This window comes from Rhinopithecus roxellana, chromosome 1, assembly GCF_007565055.1.
Source record: "Rhinopithecus roxellana isolate Shanxi Qingling chromosome 1, ASM756505v1, whole genome shotgun sequence".
In the NCBI taxonomy this organism is placed as follows: domain Eukaryota; kingdom Metazoa; phylum Chordata; class Mammalia; order Primates; family Cercopithecidae; genus Rhinopithecus; species Rhinopithecus roxellana.
The window spans coordinates 203,380,690-203,394,099 of NC_044549.1; the positions used below are offsets into that span (position 1 = coordinate 203,380,690).

The 13,410-nt window shown below is 40.7% G+C and overlaps 1 protein-coding gene across 4 annotated transcripts in view; it reads left to right on the forward strand.

Moving 5' to 3' along the window:
- PAK2 (p21 (RAC1) activated kinase 2) overlaps window positions 1–13,410 on the forward strand; it is a 116,722-nt gene that overhangs the window by 20,108 nt on the left and 83,204 nt on the right. The window lies entirely within an intron of this gene.

The following is a 13,410-nucleotide window of genomic DNA, read 5'->3' on the forward strand; positions in this document are numbered from 1 at the left end:
TCCACATTCCACACTGGTGAAAACGTAGAGCGTCCCGGGCGCTGGAGGGCCCCGCTGACGGGCGGAACTCTCGGAGCTTCTCCTCGCTCCTGTTGGAGCTTCAGCCTAGGGGTGGAATTTGCTGCTTTAGATAACTTAGGTGAAGTTAAGATCGGTTTTTCACCATGTCTGGCTTTCTTGGAAACGCACGCACAAACACAAAACGTTGCCACAGATTTCTCTGTGGACTCAACCTTTTGACTGATTGTTTAAAGATAAGTCATCCAAGAACAGAAGCGTGTCATCGTCAGTGGGTGTGAGGTTGTACCCATCCTTGTATCTTAATTTTAATAGTACTATTCTCTGGGCAGTGTGAGCGTGATTTGTTTTCCCTCGATACATAAGGAACTCCCGTTGAAATCATCATCTCACTTCTGCGTTACAGGTGATGGGTCGTTTCTTTGTTTTCTTTTTTAACTTTTATAGAAAGACAAAATGGTTAGGCCTAAAATTAGACTACGAAGAGCTGTGTTTTGGATCAAGGTTGTGCACGTCACGTTTTTTTCCCCTGCTGCGTTCGACTCTTCCGCTCTTATAAGTAGGCAGGATATTGAAATGTACAAGAATTTGCTCTGGGGGTTTTGTTTTTGTAGGGTTGTCCAATAGAATAACACTCAATAAAGTTAGATTGGGATGAAGGCAGTGAACAGTAATTTTTAAAGCAGGTTAAAACTTGTCCACTTCGCCAGAAGGTCTTTGGCTTTTGTAAAACCCACTCATGCTCGTGTATATATGAAGGGCCTTTTTCATGTTCTGTTAGAAGTATGGATTTCAGGCAGCTTTTTCACTCTGTCATCCTCGGCTATTAAATCTTTTCGAGCTATTTATTAGCCAAGCACACTGATTGACCCTTATTACGGAAAGTGAACCTGTGATAGATGTAGATCTTAAACCAGCTTTCCAATTTGGTAACAGAGGTTGACCTAAATTCAGTGTATTTTGTGTTTTCACTAAATAGCCCATTGTTACCTTTCTCTCCAGCAAGGCTCTGAAAAAAATGGCTCCAATACTCAGCTTCAATACTGTCATCATTTCTTAAATAGTAGTATCAGTTGTCCTTAACTTAATGGGTGTTTTATTGGCCTGAGGGATTAAGATGTAGAAAGGTTGGAGTTTTGTTGGAGTTTGAAACTTGGTCTGTAGGTGTTGGCTTCTCTGCTGGTTTCTTCTAATCAGCAGATATTTTTATGAAGGAAGAGTTCCTGTGTATTTCACTTCCTTTAGGGCCTTGGTTTATGGTTTACTATCATTCAGAGAGATAACTGGACTCCGTGCTGTTTAATACTAACTTTGCAAACCCAAATTCAAAATTAAGTTTGTAGTTCGAGTATACAAGTGATAGGGTTCTCTGATCTTGATGTTAGACAGGTTCCGAAGTAGATGCGGTTAACAATATTTCTTTTTTTTTTTTTTTTTTTTTTTTTTTTTTTGAGACGGAGTTTCAGTTGCCCAGGCTGGAGTGCAATTGTGCGATTGCAACCTCCGCTTCCCGGGCTCAAGCTGTTCTTCTGCCTCAGCCTGCCGAGTAGCTGGGATTACAGGCACGAGCCACCACGCCTGGCTAATTTTGTATTTTTAGTAGAGATGGGGTTTCTCCATGTTAGTCAGGCTGGTCTCAAACTCCCGACCTCAGGTGGTCTGCCTGCCTCAGCCTCCCAAAATGCTGGGATTACAGGCGTGAGCCACTGCACCGCACCAACAGTTTCTATTTCTTTTCAATTATACTTTTTAAGAGAGACAACTTAGAACTTGTTCAGGTAGCTAAAGATAAACTTTCAATTATACTTTTCTAATATCTAAGAACTTTGTCAAGTAGCCAAGGATAAAATAAGTAGGTATTGTTAGATTCTTCCTATCTTTTATCTATCAAAATTGATTATTATAATAATACTTGAGATAGCATTTTGTTTGGCTTTCTGACTCTTCCACTTTTGATTAAAATTTGAAACTGGGTCATCTTCAAGACTTGAAGTCGTAAGGGTTTTGATCAGTTTGTTAGTTAAGTTTCCAGACTAATCAGAGGGAGGGTATTAATTGCAAATTGTGTGTCCGAGCTCTTTCTGGGATCCTTTTTGTGTCTTAACAGAACAGAATAGGAAAGGAAAAAAAAAAAAAAAACCCTCATGGCCCCCCAAAAATAAAATACTGGTTGTTTTCTTCTGTGATCAGAGTTGAGTTTCATTGCTTCTTCCCTTCTAGGGTCACCTGCCTGGTTAAGGGTAGTGAGTTTGAACATTGATTCAGGATTTCAGTGCTCCAGTCTCCTCTCCCTGAGTTACTTTAGAACTTATTCCATGTATCCCATGTGGTTAGGAGCTGGAGTCTTGCGTTTGAATTCTTGCTGTTCTGCTTTATCCTGGGCAAGATACACGTTCTTTTCAAGACTTTTCTCATCTGTAAGATGGGGATAATAAAAATAATAATACCAATTTCATAGGAACATTTAGATCAAATGAGGGAATGCAGGTATTCTGTAAGTATAGTTCTTAATAAACGTTAGTTAATAGCCTATTCTTATATGCTGTGGAGTTGATACTCCTAAATTTAGATTTAATACTGCCTTGTAGGCCGAGTGCGTTGGCTCACACCTGTAATCCCAACGCTTTGGGAGGCTGCAGTGGGCGGATCACTTGGAACTAGAAGTTCGAGACCAGCCTGGCCAACATGGTAAAACCTATATTCTCTACTAAAAATAAAAATACTAGCCGGACGTGATGGCAGGTGCCTATAATCCCAGCTACTCGGGAGGCTGAGGCAGGAGAATTGCTTGAACCCAGGAGGCAGAGGCTGCAGTGAGCTGAGATCGTGCCACTGCACTTCAGCCTGGGTGACATAGTGAGGGTCCGTCTCAAAAACAAAAATAAAACTGCCATCTAAAAGAACGAAGTTTCTGAGACCATAACTAAAAAATAAAAATTTTTTTGGTGAATAAAATACAATTTTTCAGAAGAAAAAGCATAAAATAGTTTCACCACTGAAATAAAACATAGGGTTTTCGAACACAGATTTCTCAGTTTTAAAAATATGCATATTTCCTGTAGAGAAGTTGGGAAGTGGGCAGTGGCTGGTGGTGCCTGTAGTCCCAGCTGCTCAGGAGGCTGAGGATCCTGTGAGTCCAGGAATTTGAGGTCAGCCTGGACAACATAGGGGGACCCCATCTCTTAAATGAGTCAAAAATAAAAGCAGAAAACAATATTAAATAAGAAATTTGGAAAGTAGTAAAAACTATTAAGACAAAAATCACCTTAGTCTCAGCTGGCAGAGAGAACCATTGTAACAAACTGGAACAGTGGTTTTGTTCCTTATTTTACATTTAAATTCTAAAAGCAGTCCATGTTTGTTATAAAAGTTCCAACAAGTCGATTAAATATTTAAAGAGTGAAAATGCCAGCACTTTGGGAGACTGAGGCAGAAGGATTGCCTGAGTCCAAGAGTTGGAGGTCCAGTGAGCTATGATTGTACCGTTGCATTCCAGCCTGAGTGACAGACACGACCTGTCTTATAAAATTCTTAAAAAGTGAAAATTGCTCTCGCTCCACTTTTCAGTCCCACTCCTTAGAAGTGCCTACCCACTGTTAATAGTTTTACTTATTAAGTTAGAAATAAGTACGTGTTGTGTGTCGGATACTTTTTATGTTGATTTTAAAATAAAAAATCTGATCCATAACCATATCATTACATATAGTGGCACCTCTACTTTTTAAGTCAAAAGATATTACACTATATGATAGTACCTTAATTATTTGTGGTCATTTATGTTATTTCTGACTTTGAGTTACTAAAACTAGAGCCTGAATGAACTTCTTTATAGGTATGTCTTTGTGCACATGCATATGTAAGTATTTCCATTAAAACGACTTGTAAGTGTGCATTTAAATTTCTTTTTTCTTTTTGAATTGCATTCCAAAAAGACGTTACCAATCTATATTTCCTTATTGAATTGTAGAAGCTCTTCACATGTCATAGATATTAATCTTTTGCCTTCTGTTTAAGATCTTCCTCATTCCGCCTTTACAAAAACATTCTTATGTGTTTTCTTCTGGTACTTTTAATAATTGTTGTGTTTCTTTTTTTTTTTTTTTTTTTTTGAGACAGAGTCTGGCTCTGTCCCCCAGGCTGGAGTGCAGTGGCCGGATCTCAGCTCACTGCAAGCTCCGCCTCCCGGGTTTACGCCATTCTCCTGCCTCAGCCTCCCGAGTAGCTGGGACTACAGGCGCCCGCCACCTCACCCGGCTAGTTTTTTGTATTTTTTTTTTTAGTAGAAACGGGGTTTCACCATGTTAGCCAGGATGGTCTCGATCTCCTGACCTCGTGATCCGCCCGCCTCGGCCTCCCAAAGTGCTGGGATTACAGGCTTGAGCCACCGCGCCCGGCCAATTGTTGTGTTTCTTTTCTTTTCTTTTTTTTTTTCTTTTTTAACACGGAGTCTCGCTCTGTCACCCAGGCTGGAGTGCAGTGTTGGATCTCAGCTCACTGCAACCTCTGCCTCCCAGGTTCAAGCGATTCCTCTGCCTCAGCCTCCCAAGTAGCTGGGATCACACCCGGCTGATTTTTTTTTTTTTTTTTTTTTTTTTTTTTTTTTTTAGCAGAGATAGGGTTTCGCTATGTTGGCCAGGCTGGTCTCAAACTCCTGTCCTCAGGTGATCTGCCCAACTTGGCTTCCCAAAATGTTGGGATTATAGGCGTGAGCCACCGTGCCCGGCCCATTGTGTTTCAGTCTTAATCTTTCTGGAATTTTTTCATGCCTGGTGGGGATAAAAGAGTTTAAAATAGTTTTGCTACAGAAATAAAATACAGGTATAAAGATATTTGGCCGGGTGCAGTGGCTCATGCCTGTAATCCCAGCAGTTTGGGAGGCCTAGGTGGGTAGATCACCTGATGTCAGGAGTTGGGGACAGCCTAACCAACATGGTGAAACCCTGTGTCTACTAAAACCACAAAAAATTGGCCGGGTGTGGTGATGCACACCTGTAGTCCCAGCTACTTGGGAAGCTGAGGCAGGAGAATCGTCTGAGCCCTGGAGGCGGAGGTTGCAGTGAGCCGAGATCCAGCCACTGCACTCCAGCCTGGGTGACAGAATGAGACTCCGTCTCCAAGTTTAAAAAAAAAAAAAAAAATAGAAGTAGTAACTAGATTGTTTCTGTTCATTAGTATTTTTATTATCTTACTGGACTTCAGTAAAAGTCTGTTTATTTTGTTTCCAGGTTCATTGTTTTATCTGAGAATAATAGTAACCTCAGCCACTTTTTTATGGTTACAATATTTAACCTTGTTTTTTGTTTGTTTGTTTGTTTCCTGTTTTTTAAAGATGGGGTTTCACCATGTTAGCCAGGATGGTCTTGGTCTCCTGACCTTGTGATCCGCCTGTCTCAGCCTCCCAAAGTGTTGGAATTAAAGGCGTGAGCCACTGTGCCCAGCCATTAACCCTGTTTTAGGTCTTTATTACATTGCCCTGAAATTCCAAGACTGGTTAAGTAAGAGAGGTGTCATTGTCTTGAAATGACTTTGGTATTAATATTTTTACAGTTAGGGATGATGGTCGCTGTTGGATTTAGAGAAAGATTATTATTTTATTCTGTTCTGCTTTACAAAAAATAGGAATGGCTTCTGAATTTTATCAGATGTTATTGGAACATTTAGGTGATGATACGGTTTTCTTCTTTGAACTATTGCTGAAGGTATGTAACAGTAAATTTGCTATTAATCAAAGGTATCATAAGGCATATATCATGAATAACCAAAATCCCACTCGCATTAGTCATGCATACAGAGTTTTTTGAAAAGTTAGAGGAGAATCTCAAAAATTTAGTTTGATAAGAATAGGCCAGGCATGGTGGCCCACGCCAGTAATCCCAGTACTTTGGGAGGCCAAGGTGGGCAGATCGCCTGAGGTTCGGAGTTGGAGACTAGCCTGACCAACATATGGAGAAACCCTGTGTCTACTAAAAATGCAAAATTAGCCGGGTGTGGTGGCTTGTGCCTGTAATCCCAGCTACTCAGGAGGCTGAGGCAGGAGAATCCCCTGAACCCAGGAGGCGGAGGTTGCAGTGAGCCAAGATCGTGCCATTGCACTCCAGCCTGGGCCACAAAAGTGAAAAAAACACCATCTCATAAGAAAAAAAAAATAGGTCTTTATTTAAACTTCTGTAGTTAACTTCTATAACCTATTCAGGAATCCTTATTCATGAGTCACTTTTGATAATTTTTATTTCCTAGATCGTTTCTTTTAGATTTTCAAATCTGTTACTGTATAGGTGTGTATAATCTTTTGTCATTAAGATCTGTGGTATTCCAGGAGGCGAAGCTTGCAGTGAGCTGAGATCTGGCCACTGCACCCCAGCCTGGGCGACAGAGCGAGACTCCGCCTCAAAAAAAAAAAAAAAAAAAAGATCTGTGGTATTCATTTCCATCTTTTGTTAGTGATTTCGTTATTTTTCTGAATTTGGCAAATGTTTGTGTATTTAGTGGGTTTTTTTTACTAACCAGCTTTGAGATTTATTTATTCTATTTTTGTTTGTTTTCTGAATCCCTGTTTCTACTTTTGTCTTTATTTTGCTCTCCTGCTTTTTTTGTTGTTGTTAATACTTTAAAATGAATTTTTAGTTCCTTTTAATGTGTTTTCAATTAGCAATAATCTCACCTCGAATAGCCCTCATTGACTACAATACTGCCACTGTGCAAAGCTAGTTCCTTTTAATGTCTCTTAGTAATAAAAACATTTAATGTTCTTAATTTGCTTTTGAACACAGCATTGGCTGCACATTCTAATTTACATGAATGATGTTCTTGTGCTCAGTATTTTCCAAATAGTTGGTGGTTCTGTTCACTCTTATATTTTCTTTCATTGTTGTCAGCTTCTATAATCTTTTTTTTTTTTTTTTTTTTTTTTTTTTTTGAGGCGGAGTCTCGCTCTGTCGCCCGGACTGGAGTGCAGTGGCCAGATCTCAGCTCACTGCAAGCTCCGCCTCCCGGGTTTCCGCCATTCTCCTGCCTCAGCCTCCCGAGTAGCTGGGACTACAGGCGCCCGCCACCTCGCCCGGCTAGTTTTTGTATTTTTAGTAGAGACGGGGTTTCACCGTGTTAGCCAGGATGGTCTCGATCTCCTGACCTCGTGATCCGCCCGTCTCGGCCTCCCAAAGTGCTGGGATTACAGGCTTGAGCCACCGCGCCCGGCCTAATCTTTTAAAATATCTTTTAAACTTATTGAGGGTTTCTTTGTGCCTTAAAACATAATCCATTTTAGAAAATGTTCTATGAAAACTTAAAAAGAACATTTTCTGTTGGTAATATACAGTTTTATACATACCTGTTGATTAATGACTAAGATTATATTGCCAATTTTTATAAATAGTTCATATTAAATATAGGACTTAGTCTTTGTTAGTCCTAGTAAGAGCTATAGTCATTATTAAATAATTTTTATTAATTTAAGAATCTTCCTAATCTGTCAAAGACAAAGAGGTAGCATTGTTTCTGAGAAGCTTGTTCTCACGTTGGGACCTTTGAATTTTTATTTCTTTTGCCTGAATGTCACTGAGGCCATATTTGAAAGAGATCTTTCATGATCGCCTCTGCCTGCCCCCACTCTGCGTCTAACTTCCTGCCCCTCTGTGTGTTTATTTTCCTTTATAGCACTTCCATCTGAAATTTCTTTTTCTTTTATTTGTTTTTTTAAAATATTCTATTTTACAGAGCTTTGAAAAAATAGGTATGAAATAAGTATGTGTTGGTTGAGTGTCACTCTCTTTGTTTCTAACGATTTTTAAAAATTTTTATTCGTTTTAATTAATAGACTTTGCAGCATTTTAGGTTCACAGCAAAACTGAGCCTAAAGTACAGCGTTCCCGTATACCCCATGCTCCTCACGCCCGTCTTCTCTAAGCCTCCCCATCGTCAGTATCCTGCGTCACCATGGTGTGTTTGGTAGAGTCAGTGAACCAGCGCTCACACATCATTACTGTCCAGAGCCCACAGTTACGTTAGGGTTTGCTCTTACGGTATTGTACATTCCGTGGGTTTTGACAGATGTGTAACAACACGTATCCACCAGTATCATACAGAACGATTCCCCTTAAAACTCTCTGCTCCACCTGCTCCTCCCCGCTTTACCGCAACCCCTGGCAACACTGATCCTTTTCCTGTCTCCATGGCGATGCCTTTCCCAGAATGTCGCACAGTTGGAGTTACACAGTGTGAGGCCTCTTCAGCTTGGCTCCTTTCACTTAGCTGTGTGCATCTGAGGTTCTTCCTTGTCTTTTCATGGCTTGATGGCTCATTTCATTTTAGTGCTGAATAATATTCCATTGTCTGGAGGTACATTCGCCTAGCAAAGGACCAGGTTTGGTGATTATGAATACAACTGCTGTAAGCATCGATGTGTGGAGTTTTTGATTGTGGTGTAAAATACATGTAACAGAATTTACCATCTTAACCATTTTGAAGTATACAGTTCAGTGGTACTAAATACATTTATGATGTGCAGTTATCACCACCATCAGTCTCTGAAACTCTCCATCCTGCAAAACTGAAATTCTATACCCCTTAAACCATCTCTCCTCATTCTCCTTTCTGTCTGCATGATTTTGACTACTCTTAAGTACCTTATGTAAGTGGAATAAAATTTTGTGTTTTTATGACTTATTTCACTAATTCTGAAGGTTCATCTGTGTTGTCGCATGTCAGAATTTCTTTTCTTTGGCCGGGCGCGGTGGCTCACGCCTGTCATCCCAGCACTTTGGGAGGCCGAGGTGGGTGGATCATGAGGTCAGGAGATCGAGACCATCCTGGCTAACACGATGAAACCCCGTCTCTACTAAAAATACAAAAAACTAGCCGGGCGAGGTGGCGGTGCCTGTAGTCCCAGCTACTCGGGAGGCTGAGGCAGGAGAATGGCGGGAACCCGGGAGGCGGAGCTTGCAGTGAGCTGAGATCCCGCCACTGCACTCCAGCCCGGGCGACAGAGCGAGACTCCGTCTCAAAAAAAAAAAAAAAGGATGCCTTTTTTTAGGGTGTAGAGTGTTCCCGTGTGTGTGTTTATCTGATTTTGCTTGTCCATCGATGCGCCAGTAGACACTTGGTTGCTTCCGTATTTTAGGTACTGAGGATACTGCTACTACGAACGTGGGTGTGCAGACACCTCTTTGAGACCTTGTTTTCAGTTCTTTTGGGGACATACCTAGCGTGGAGTTGCTGGGTCCTATGATAGCGCCGTGCTTCATTTTTTGAGGAACCACTGTATTGCTTTCCACAGTGCCTGTAGCACTTTACCTTTCCACCAGCAGTGCACAGCATTTCCAATCTCTCTACATTCTTTTTAACATAACTGTTGTTTTTAATAGTAGCCATCCTCATGGGTATAAGGTGGTATCACGTTAGTTTTGATTTGCATTTCCCCAGCAATTAGTGATGTTGAGCCTTTTTTCCTGCTGCACTTACTGACCATGTGTATATCTTTGAAAAAATGTGTGTTCAAGTGCTCATGTGTAGGTTTTTGGGTGGACATAAGTTTTCAGCTGATTTGGGTGAATAGGAAGGGGCGTGAGTGTTAGAGTGTATGGTAAGAATGTATTTCATTTTGTAAGAAACTATTCAGCTGTCTTCTAAAGTGGCTGTACCATTTTGCATTCCCGCCAGCAGTGGATGTGAGGGTTCCTGTTGCTTCATATCCTTTCCAGCGTGTAATGTTATCATTGTTTTGGATTTTACCCATTCCAATAGGTAGTAGTATCTCATTGTTTTCTGTTTGTTTTTTGAGATAGAGTCTTGCTCTGTTGCCCGGGCTGGAATGCAGTGGTGCGATCAGAACTCACTGCAGCCTCGAGCTTCTGGGCTCAAGCAATCCTCTCACCTCAGCCTCCAGAGTAGCCAGGACTACAGGTACGCTATCCTACCTGGCTTTTTTTTTTTTTTTTTTAATGGAGTTTTGCTCTTGACACCCAGGCTAGGGTGCAATGACGCGATCTCAGCTCACTGCAACCTCCGCTTCCTGGGTTCAAGTGATTCTCGTGCCTTAAACCTCCCAAGTAGCTGGGATTACAGGTGCCTGCCATCACGCCCAGCTAATTTTTTGTATTTTTTTTTTGTAGAGATGGGGTTTCACCATGTTGGCCAGGCTGGTCTCAAACTCCTGACCTCAGGTGATCCATCCACCTCAGCCTCCCAAAGTGCTGGGATTACAGGCGTGAGCCACTGCGCCTGGCCTATACCTGGCTAATTTTTAAAGTCCTTTTGCAGAGACAGTTCACTCTGTTGCCCAGGCTGGTAGATACTTCTTATGCAGATTTTTTTTTTCTAAGTCTGTGGCTTAAGTTCTCATTCTCCCAACTCTGATAATTTTTGTCATGTTTTGATTCAGTGTTATTTGGTACGTGTGTAAATTCTACACCTCTCAAGATCTTCTTTATGAGTTATACCTCATCCATTCAAACGATTGTCCTATTTAACATTTTTGCATCTTATATTTTGCTTGTCTTAAATTCCTGTGTGTACTTTCTTTTTTGTTCAATATATTCAACATTATCTTTCCTTACTGTTTTTTGTTGTGTCTTTAAAATTGCATGTAGTTTATTTTTGCTTTATTCCAAAATGAATGCTTAAAACATATTAATATTTTAAAACATGTTAATGCTTAAAGCATTAAAAATGAATGCTTAAAACCTAAAATAAAGTGTTTTTTTTTTTTTAATCCCGAAACATGTTTATTTTAATAAATGCTTTCTGGTAGGTTTCTGTTATTTTATTTAATGCTTTCTGTTTTTTAATGATTCATTGTTGCTTTTTTTTAATTGTTGTAAAATACATGTAACATAAAATTACCATCTTAAACATTCTTAAGTGTACAGTTCTTTGGCATTAAGCACTCACATTGTGGTACAACTTTCCCCACCATCTATCTTCAGAATTTTTTTCATCTTCCCCAACTGAAACTCGGTACTCATTAAACACTGAACTCCTCATTCCCTGCCTCCAACCCCTAGTAGCCTATCTCTAATCTATTTTCTGTCTCAATGAACTTGCCTCTTCTATTTATCCTCTATATTTCATATAACTGGAATCATGCAATGTTTGTCCTTTTGTGTCTCGCTCATTATTTCATGTGGCACAGTATTTTCAGGGTTCATCCATTTTGTAGCATATAGTATAGGTTCAGCATCCCTAATCTGAAAATCCAAAATCTGAAATGCTCCAAAATCCAACAGTTTCTGAGTGCTGCCATGACATCACAAATGGAAAATTCCATATATAAGTACTTAATGCAAACCGTGTTTCATGCACAAAATTATTTAAAATATTGGCCAAGTGCAGTGGCTAATTTCTGTAATCCTAGCACTTTGGAAGGGCAAGGTGGGTAGATTGCTTGAGGCCAGGAATTCAAGACCGGCTTGGCCAACATGGTAAAACCCCGTTTTCTACTAAAAATAGAAAAATGAGCAGGGTATGGTGGTATGCACCTGTAATCCCAGCTACTTGGGAGACTGAGGCATGAGAATCTCTTGAACCCAGAAAGTAGAGCTTGCAGTGAGCCCAGATCACGCCACTGCACTCCAGCCTGGCGACAGAGCAAGACTGTCCCCCCAAAACACAAAAATTTATATACATATACATAATTACTTTTAGGCTATATATATATAAGGCATTTATGAAACACAAATGAATTTCTTATTTTTTTAAAGACAATTTCGGTCTTATTGACGGAAACTGTCAACAAGACAGTTCGCTCTTGACCTCAAGTGATCTGCCTGCCTCGGCCTCCCAAAGTGCTGGGATTACAGGTGTGAGCCACCATACCCAGCCACAAATGAATTTCATATTTAGACTTAGGTCTCATCCCCAAGATATCTCATTATGTATATGCCAATATTCCAATATTAGAAATCTGAAACAGTTCTAGCCCCAAGCATTTTGCATTTTGGATAAGGGATACTCAACCTGTAGTACTTAATTCCTTTATAAGAGTGAATAATATTCCATTCTACATATTATACCACTTCCGTTTGTCTGTTCACTATCAATGTTTTCTTTTTTTGCTTTGTAAATTGTATTTGGTTTGCTTTTATCTCAGATATTTGGAATGTATACGTTCTGGTTTTTGGTTTTTGGTTTTTGGTTTTTGGTTTTTGTTTTGAGACAGAAGTCTTGCTCTGTTGCCCAGGCTGGAGTGCAGTGGTGCTATCTCAGCTCACTGCAAGCTCCGCCCCCCTGGTTCACACCATTCCACTGCCTCAGCCTCCCGAGTAGTTGGGACTACAGGCGCCCACCACTGCGCCTGGCTTAATTTTTTGTATTTTTAGTAGAGACGGAGTTTCACCGTGTTAACCAGCATGGTCTCGATCTCCTGACCTCGTGATCCGCCCGTCTCGGCCTCCCAAAGTGCTGGGATTACAGGCGTGAGCCATCGTGCCCACCCTACATTCTGTTTTTAAAGTATATTAGCTTAAGTGAATTCAAGTCTAAATCTAAATTGAAAAAAGAATTTCTGATCCGTAAGCCTGAAAAAGAAAATTGTTTTGACTCTTCCTGTATCTGAAGATTATAAGATTTTTTTCTATTAACCCTTTCTCACTTTATCCTCCTTTCACCTCCATGGTGAACTTGGGACACAGAATATTGTTCATGTGTTTTTTGTATATTTCATGTTTCTAATTCCATCTTCTTTTGGTAATTTTGTTTTATTTATTTGTTTGTTTGAGATAGAGTCTCACTATGTTGCCCAGGCTGGAGTGCGATCTCGGCTCACTGCAACCTCCTCTTCCCTGGTTTAAGCAATTTTCCTGACCTCAGCCTTTCGAATAGCTGGGATTACAGGCGTGGATCACCATGTTCGGCTAATTTTGGTATTTTTAGTAGAGACAGGGTTTTGTCATGTTGGTCTCAAACTCCTGGCCTCAAGTGATCCATCTGCCTTGGCCTCCCAAAGTGCTGATATTAAAAGCATGAGCCACCACGTCTGGCCTATTTATTTTTGAGACAAGGTCTCCATCTCGTCCCAAGCTCACCATGGAGGTGAAGAGGATAACGTGAGAATGAGTTAAGAGAAAAAAAAAAATTTTTTTTTTTTTTTGGAGACGGAGTCTCCCTATGTGGCCCAGGCAGCAGTGCAGTGGTGTGATCTCAGCTCACTGCCACTTCAGCCTCCCGAGTTCAAGCGATACTCCTGCCTCTGCCTCAGCCTCCTGAGTAGCTGGGATTACAGGCAGCCACCACCAGGCCTGGCTAATTTTTGTGTTTTTAGTAGAGACGAGGTTTCACCATGTGGCCCAGGATGGTCTTGATCTCCTGACCTCGTGATCCACCCGCCTTGGCCTCCCAAAGTGCTAGGAATGCAGGCATGAGCCACCATGCCCGGCCTGAGAAAAAAAATCTTATAATCTT